This window comes from Silene latifolia, chromosome Y (assembly GCF_048544455.1).
Source record: "Silene latifolia isolate original U9 population chromosome Y, ASM4854445v1, whole genome shotgun sequence".
Taxonomy (NCBI): Eukaryota; Viridiplantae; Streptophyta; class Magnoliopsida; order Caryophyllales; family Caryophyllaceae; genus Silene; species Silene latifolia.
Window position 1 is genome coordinate 396,475,893 of NC_133538.1, and position 8,560 is coordinate 396,484,452.

At 38.3% G+C, this 8,560-nt stretch overlaps 2 pseudogenes; both read right to left on the reverse strand.

The window, feature by feature from the left end:
* Positions 1–2,790: 2,790 nt before the first annotated feature.
* On the reverse strand, positions 2,791–3,710 carry LOC141632138 (protein NRT1/ PTR FAMILY 5.8-like; annotated as a pseudogene).
* Positions 3,592–6,062, reverse strand: LOC141631132 (protein NRT1/ PTR FAMILY 5.9-like; annotated as a pseudogene).
* Positions 6,063–8,560: the final 2,498 nt, after the last annotated feature.

The window sequence follows — 8,560 nt, forward strand, 5'->3', positions numbered from 1 at the left end:
AGAGATTTTTGTAGAGAGGTAAATGTATTTTGTTTTCCCTTACTTTCTCTTAGAAAAGATTTTTTTTAGTAAGGAGGGTTTTGTTTTAGAGAGGTTTTGGTTTTTTGTGAGAATGTGATTTTTTTTTATTATCCAGATTCGTCTCAAATGAGAGTGAATACTCTCCATTTTATAAGACTTTCTGTTTTATAGTGCCAACTACAAACATGCAACTGCTTTTCCGTTGTTTACGTTGGCTCCCCCTAGTCTCATGTATACTCTCCACAAATAGTGGAGCTAATTTGTCATGCATTATTTGACTAAAAGACTAAACCTTCAATCATTATCATATAATGATATTTAGCATAACAACTCTCCGTCTACGTACATTGTCTTGGTTTTCTTCGAGCAATTATTGGGCCTGTCAACCTCTATTTTGCAGGCTTGTTCAGCTTCAGGAGTCCACTCTGGACGTAGCACCATTTATTTTTGGACTACCATTTGTCATGTACTTTGTATTAGTAGCACAAGAGTGAGAGCCGATTTAAAATCTTAACAAAATGGACTAAACATTGTCATATTTATTCGTGCTAAAATCCACGAACCCATTTCTTAAATGATAAACTTTCACATAAGTCAATATTTGACCTTGACCCCATTTTAAAAATGTAAGACACATTTTTATGTCTACAATATGTTTTAAATTATTAGTATATCAACTATCATATTTGTCACAATATTGAACATTTTTAATAAAACTAGTTTCTTTATAACCCATATGTTTTTTCAACATGATTTATGTAAAAGGATAATACTAAACTCAATATCATCTGACACTTGGACAGCGCCATCTCATTGTCGGTGTCAAATTCCCTTCGATAGATCAACAAACATGGGGCAGCCAATATTTACTTCCAACAGTCAACAAACCTTCTCAACTCCACTCATTCACACAAAATCAAATCAAACCAATATTTCTTCAATCAAAATCTAAATCTAAATCTAAATCAAACCCTAATTTTCTTCATCAAATCCTCAAATTAACACAAAAAATATGTCTCTTTTCTCCATGGCATTTGCAGGTGGAGGTTTAATTTTACTAGGATCATGGGAATCCCTAACTTCAACCTCCAAAACGCATCGTTTCTCAACAATTTCCCTAATTTCCGCATCGTTTCTTTCCCTCCTCTTCATCTTCGATTCTCTCCTCTCAATCTTCGATTCTTTCTCTTCTCATGACAAAATGGGTCCCACTCTACAACTCCAAGTTCTCGCAATTTCATCCCTTTTTCTTTTATTCTCAATTTTCGGGATTTTCAATAATTTCTCAAAAACCCTAATTTTTCCCTACCCATTGATTAATTTGATTCTTTTGTTTGCTTTTATTGAGGAATTCTTGCTGTTTCATCTTCAATTTAAGGATGTTGATGGTGTTGAGAATCGTTATTATGATTTAATGATGGTACCGATATTAGTTTGTGTGATTTCCACCATTGTTGAGCTTAAAGATTCAAGCTTTGAATCAATTGAATCAATTAGGGCAAAAGGGGGTCCTAATTTTGCTAAATTAGGACGTGGGTTAGGGTTAATTTTGCAGGGTATTTGGTTTGTGCAAATGGGTTTCTCGTTTTTTAGCGATTTGATTGCGAATAATTGTCATTTGCATAGGAAAAGTAGAGGGAATTTTACAATTCAATGTCAGAGTCATATGGATTTACACCGTGGCGGAGCGATTGCTGTGCTGTTGTTTAATTGCCATCTTGCTTTGCTTGTAGCTATGGTTTCTGGGGTGTATTCTGTTGTAGGGAAGCGGTTTGTGGTTGAGGGCGATTACCAGAGTTATAGGCCGATTGGTGGTGAGATGGAAAGGGTAGAGAATGAGGGAAAGTTTACTTTGGATTCGGATTCTGATGAAGGTGGGGTCAATGAGAGTGATCAGCTAGATGGAAATGTGGGGTCAAGGAGAGGGAATGGTTCTGTGGAGTTGGTAGTCAATGGTCATGGTGTGCATTAGTGTTAAGGTGGTTTATGGTGGATTTTGGTTGCGATGATTGTCGTAGATGGAGTGGTGCTGTAGAGTTTGAAGTCAATGGCTATGGTTCTTACCTGTGAATTCGGTAATGATAGCTCGTACATCTTTTCCGTTAACTGGTACTGATGTATTTTGTAGTCATCCTTTGGATGATCTTGTTTTTTTAATTGTTTTGTACTACTCCGTTGTCTCCGTACATTACTAACTTAGATAGCTTGAAAAGTTTTAGTTAGAAGTATTTACACTCTGTATCATGTCTATTATCATATCAGGAGATGGTTTCATCTATGATTGTTCGCTTCAATTACCCCGAGTCTCTTGTATTTTGAATATACATTGTCTACATTTACCCTGGTGGGCTTGGTACCTAGCTATGCTTTCAGAGCAGTCTGGATGCCAATGACGCCTACGGCATTTGTTAAAAACCTTGCCATTCACGGTTCCTTTGTTGCTCAAGTGTTGCGTGTTTTGTGCATTCAATCTCTTGGTTTTTATTCTTGCTGCCGAGCTTGTTGTTTTACAAAATTTCTCCCTTTGTATAATTCAAATCCTTACGGTTTCCTTATTTAGATGTCTCGCTAGTTCTGCATATTTTCTTATATGGTAAATTTTTAGCTTTGAATACAGACACTGGAATTTCCCATACTTCCCTTCCCCTTTTTTTTTTTCTAAGAACTGTGCCAAAGCTGAACGTTAGGAGTCAGATGAGATTGGGAAGGGGTTTTAGCATAGGATAGAAAACTTGTTAGAGGGATGAGGTTATGGGGATATCGAAACTTTTATGAACTATTATATTCATCACCCATGTCACTCCTACTCTTATGGAATTTACACAAAACTACATAAACTAGCAATCTGAATGAACTTAATATAGCTAGTAGCCAATAGTATTTATATAGCCTTGCTTTCGTCATATCATCACAGAACCAACTTTGCTTGCCTTCTCTAGCTGTGATGTATTTGATCACTGATATCATCAAGGCACTAAGGACACTACCTACTCCAAACACACTCGTATATAAGGCTATTCCCATGGTTTTCATCTTGTCAGGGACTTCACTGTAGAAAAGCTCTTGCATTCGCACGACAGTGAAGATGTCCGATACTCCTAGCAATATATACTGGGGTAGCAACCAAAATATACTTAGTGATGGAGTTCTGAGCCTCTTTTCTTCTGTCAAGGCCGCAATGACCATAGCGATGATGGAGAGGACCATTCCCGTCCCTATCCTCTGCATGACTGTTATACCCCTATCATTCCTCGTGAAAACCCTTGTTAAGGGGATGAGAACCTTGTCATATAAGGGCATCAAGAGGATAATTTAGACAGTAATGGCACTTTGGAGAGTTGCGGGTGGGATCTTAAAGTTTTAGCCTATGTTCCTCTTCATTGTCATGCCTTGATTGGTGAAGAATGTTGCTGGTTGTTGAAAGATAACTGCAAATAGCAGTAGCATGCCCCATATAGGCAAGAGTCGTAGCGTTACCTTGACGTTGTCCGAGAGGCAAATGTGCCCACAGGGTTCCACACTTGGTTCATTGATTCCAACTAGTTTTTGGCTGGCTAGATAGTCCTGCAGCCTTGAAAATCAGACGGGACGATTAGAACTCGATGAACTGAGTAAGACCTGGAAGAACTGGAAAACATAGCGTTCGATATGATCTGAATGACTAGACACAAGAAGTAAGACCTGATCATATTTGAAAATGATCAGCAGTCTGAACTTATCCGACAGATAGTTGACCGAATTTTGTGGGACTCGCGTTGACCATATCTGAAGAGACCTAACCATGAGACTCACCAATCACACTCTAAAATTAAAATTAGCTACATAATATACCCAGAGCTGGCAAGTCTGGCCCGACCCGAACCCGAGCAAACCCGACCCGATAGGAGCCGGAAATAATGTGACCCGAAACCGAACTGACTCGATGATGACCCGTAACCCGACATAACCCGATTATCAGTGACCCGAACCCGATCCAGACCCGACTTGATACTGACTCGATTAAATTAATGACCCGACAATTATTAATCTTAATTTTGATCAAAATGAAAGTGATTTTGTGTTTTGATTAATACGTTCGACTTAATAATGAAGTAATTAAACCAAATAATAGGTTATAAACTAAATTTAATGGTAAAAAGTAATGCGATGAAGTAACCGGACCCGATAATGACCCGGCCCAAACCCGACCCCATACATTATTTCACCCGAAATGACCCAACCCGAATCCGACCCGACTCGATCCGAGAGGGTAGGTTGACCCGAACCAGATATGACCCGACTTGACCCGACCCAAACCCGACCGACTGACCCGATTGCCACCTCTAAATATACCACAAAAACGTTGGTAAAATTGCTGAAACGACCTGACTTCGACTAGAATAACAACCCGAACCAAATTGACCTCTGCCCAAACTGGCCAATACAAGAAACTCGAATTTTCTTGCATGATCCGTTTGGAAGGTGTAGCCTGAAGTGCCTTTCGTTTATTTAAGTAGTAATCATGCATAACTCGAAAGAACCCTTATTCTAGATCGGAAACACCAACTTGGGGTTTGGATCTGCCTATGCCAGAGTTGAACACCTTCATAACTGCAGCTTTAAGGCTTAGAAGTGAGCGGCTTGTGATCAGAAACCAACTCCTTGCCTGTATGGCCAGTGTTGTATGCTTGAAAATTGTTGCCACACGAAAAAAGCACATTAGAAGAAACCATGACCAATGTAGGAAGTGCGAACCCTAGAGACCAGCCAAAAGTATCTTGGACGTAGGACATAGACGACACCCCCAAGAGACTGCACCAAAGTACCACCAGGTGAAGAACATAGTCTTTCCCGTGGATTTTGAGGTCGCCTTGTCCGTTTGGTTGGAGGGAAAGTAGTCTTCGTCCTCAAGTTGCTCAACTCCGAAAGCTTGCAATGAGGGGTTGTACCCTCCTTGACCCAACGAGATTAGACAGAAGGACCAAAACATGAAGGTGGTGGAAACACTCTTGTTTTCTGGCCATGCCCATTCAAATGTTGTTGATGTCAATGCTGCAAGCCCCTTCATAATCGGAAAAATAGTAGATGTGTTAAGACGGTTTATTTTAGGTCGCACCATTCGGTGTAGTTTTGATTCAAGTTGGGTAAGATCACGAGGACGACAACGACCCCTCTTTAGGTACGCCGTAAGACTAAAGGACTATAATGCTTATCCTGAATTACACTAAGCTAAGGTTGTCACGACGTCGCTAAGTACAGATGTCACGGAACTTAATCACTCAGATTCCATCAACAATATAAGACTAATTAATCTAATTACAGTGACTGTATAAAGAATGTTGACATAATGTGTTATCGGACATTAGACACTAGGAAGTGCGGTTTACCAGTGGATCACTAACCAAAACTTTGTCAACCACCAGTTATTGAATGGATCCAGAGGACTATTTCTGCTAATTCTGAATTATTTCAATCAATTGATAAAGGGTACGGTTAGTTTAACTTAATGAGATGTTTTGAGTTCGATTTATGATATTTATTAGCACTTCTTAGTGAAAGCTGATACGTCGTTCGTGTGAAAATATATAGCGTCAGTTAATGCTAAACAGGAGGATGGAGAAAACAATTATTATTTTCGTCACTAGCTAGCCAACCGAATAATGTCAGCCCCTTGTAAAATCGAAACTCAGTATCACCCAATTGTGTTAACGTTCATAGAAAGAACTCACCAGAATATAGACGAACGAAGAAGTGAGGATTGTGTAGTGCGGATCTGGCAACGAATCCGCGAGAGGAGCCACCAAGAGAGGCATGATAGATGTAAATTCACACCAAGTGTGGACAGTTTTAGCTGCCTTCGAGTTGCTCATGCTAATAACATCGGTAAGATATGTCACTAAATTTGATGCCACCCTTTGAACGCAAACCTCTCCATTCCTGCAATGACAACAATCATCCATGCCATGCCACATACCAAAATTAGAATTTATAATTTACTTGTTTTTGGAGGTGAGCAATGTGTGAAACACCTAAACTCATTGTTGGGGTGTGACTTTAATTGAATTGGGTCCTTAATCCTTATCATCGCATGATAATCTTAACCCCTAGGTGTTATAGAGTACTACCTCCCATCCAAACCAAACGATTCGTGGCCAACAAATATGTGAGCGGAATTTTGAAAAGTTTGTAGTTTTTTTTCTAATGACCTTAAATCATGCACTTAAATTGTACTTACAATAAATTGACCCCAACTTACATATATTAAATGAAATATGAAGCCCTTTTCATCTGCCTTAATCATTTGTTTACCCTTGATTAAATTATCCATTACAAAGAATATAAAAGGTAAACAAATGATAATTGAGACGGAGGGATCGGAGTATCAATCAAGAATGAGTTAGGCCCTGTTCTTTTGGACCGAAACTTATCGTCGATCCGAATCGAATCAATCGAACTTATAGGATCTCGAATCAATCAACTTAACTTATAGGATCTGAATCGAATCGAACTTATAGGATCTCGAATCAACTTATAGGATCTCGAATCGAATCGAATCGAACTTATAAGATCTCGAATCGAACTTAAATTAAGTGAGGTATAGGATCTCGAATCAACTTATAGGATCTCGAATCGAATCGAATCGAACTTATAGGATCTGAATTGAACTTATAAGATCTGAACTTAACTGAACTTATAGGATCTGAACTGAACTGAACTTATAGAATCTGAACTGAACTTATAGGATCTGAACTGAACTGAACTTATAGGATCTGAAGTGAACTTATATTAAGTGACTTTAAGTCCAAAAGAACAGGACCTTAGTAAGTTGAGAGTATGTACCTATAAGCATGATACATGACTTGTTAAGAGCAATAGGTCTCTGTTTTCCAGCCATTTAGGAGATTATGATGAAAAGAAAGATAATTGATTTCATAAAATGAAAGAAATAATGAGTAAAAATCATAACAATTAATAGCCAAAATGATGTCAATTGTGACTGTTTAAATCATGTGATTTGTTGCCATTTATGTCATACTTTTATCTAGCTTTCTCATTAAAAGAAATTCACACTTGCAATTTGATATGCTCTTTGGTCACCATTATATTTTTGGAGTTTTATTTTTGGAGTTTTTGGTTGGTTGGTTGGTTGTCTTGTTGGAAAACCATTAGTTCAGTGGTGAAGTTGGACACTAGACTAGGCACTCACTATTGACCTACTTGAGATTAGGGCAAATTACAAGTCTTTAAAGTTTATTAAATATTGACCTTGGATTAACTTTTAGCATCATATACATCCATTGGTAACCCTAGCGAATGGGTCAATCGGCTCGGATTAGTTCAGGTTTGTAAGAATTTCGGTTGGGTCGGGTCATTTTGAGTTCGTGTAGTTTTCGGATTTGTTTTTTTAAGTAAGTTAGGGATGGATAATGGTCAGTTTGTAATAATAAACGTTCAGATCAAGCCGGGTCGGGTCATATAGGCTCAGGTCAATTCGGGTTTTGGTAAGATTCGGGTCCTCAACTAGGGTACTGGATCAGGTACGAGTCGGGTTATTCAGACCAGGTCAATTTTCAAACTCTTATTAGTTGCAAGTAGAGCTGGCAAAAGGTGACCCGACCCGACCCGAACCGCCCGAAACCAGACCCGATAGAACCCGAAAGTTGGGTGAACCGAAACCGACTCGACCTGACTCGAGGTTAAAATGAAACCCGATACAACCCGAAATTGCATGAACCGAACCGATTTGTGACCCGACCTGTAACCCGATTCATCCCATAACCCGACATGACTCGACCCGTAACCCGATTCATCCCATAACCTGACATGACCCTACCCGACCCATAAACCGATATACAACCCGATCTAACCCAACCCGACTTAACCCATTCTAAAGCTACCCCGATTTGATAAAAAAAGAATGTAATCATACTTGATTAAAAAAAATTCCTAAATTTACAAACTCCAAAAAATAAGTGAATTATTATGCTTTCTCTTAATTAAACAACTTTATGTTATATACTTATATGTTATAATTAACAAGGTATGTGCGAGTCCAAAAGAAAAAAAAAATAGGCATTGTCGGTTTGTCATAACTTTACAACTTTACGTTGTATGCTATACTCCTAAGTAATAAGGCCTGTTGTACGGTAGTCACAGTAAAATTCTTTACGAAAATGAGGTTTTCTCCTTTTTGTATAACAAATATAGTTCTCTATGAAGATTTATTGAATGACTGTCAGATGTGAACGAATCATAGAATATTACACACTTGAATGAACAAATCATACAATATTACACACTTGAAATCCTGAATGAACAACTTATTGAGATTAATTGTTCCTAAAAGAGTACTCTAAATAACTCATCCACATGTACAATAGTTTTCAACATTAAACCTTCAAGCCGTTATATAAGTTTAAACTCGGCTTTACATATCATTTACGGCCTTACTAATAACAAGTACAAAATGAGCTTGAAAAAAAATGATGATTTGCCAACAAAATCAACACCAATCCGCTACACATCGACCACCAGAATCTGCGATCTCAGTATGGACCAT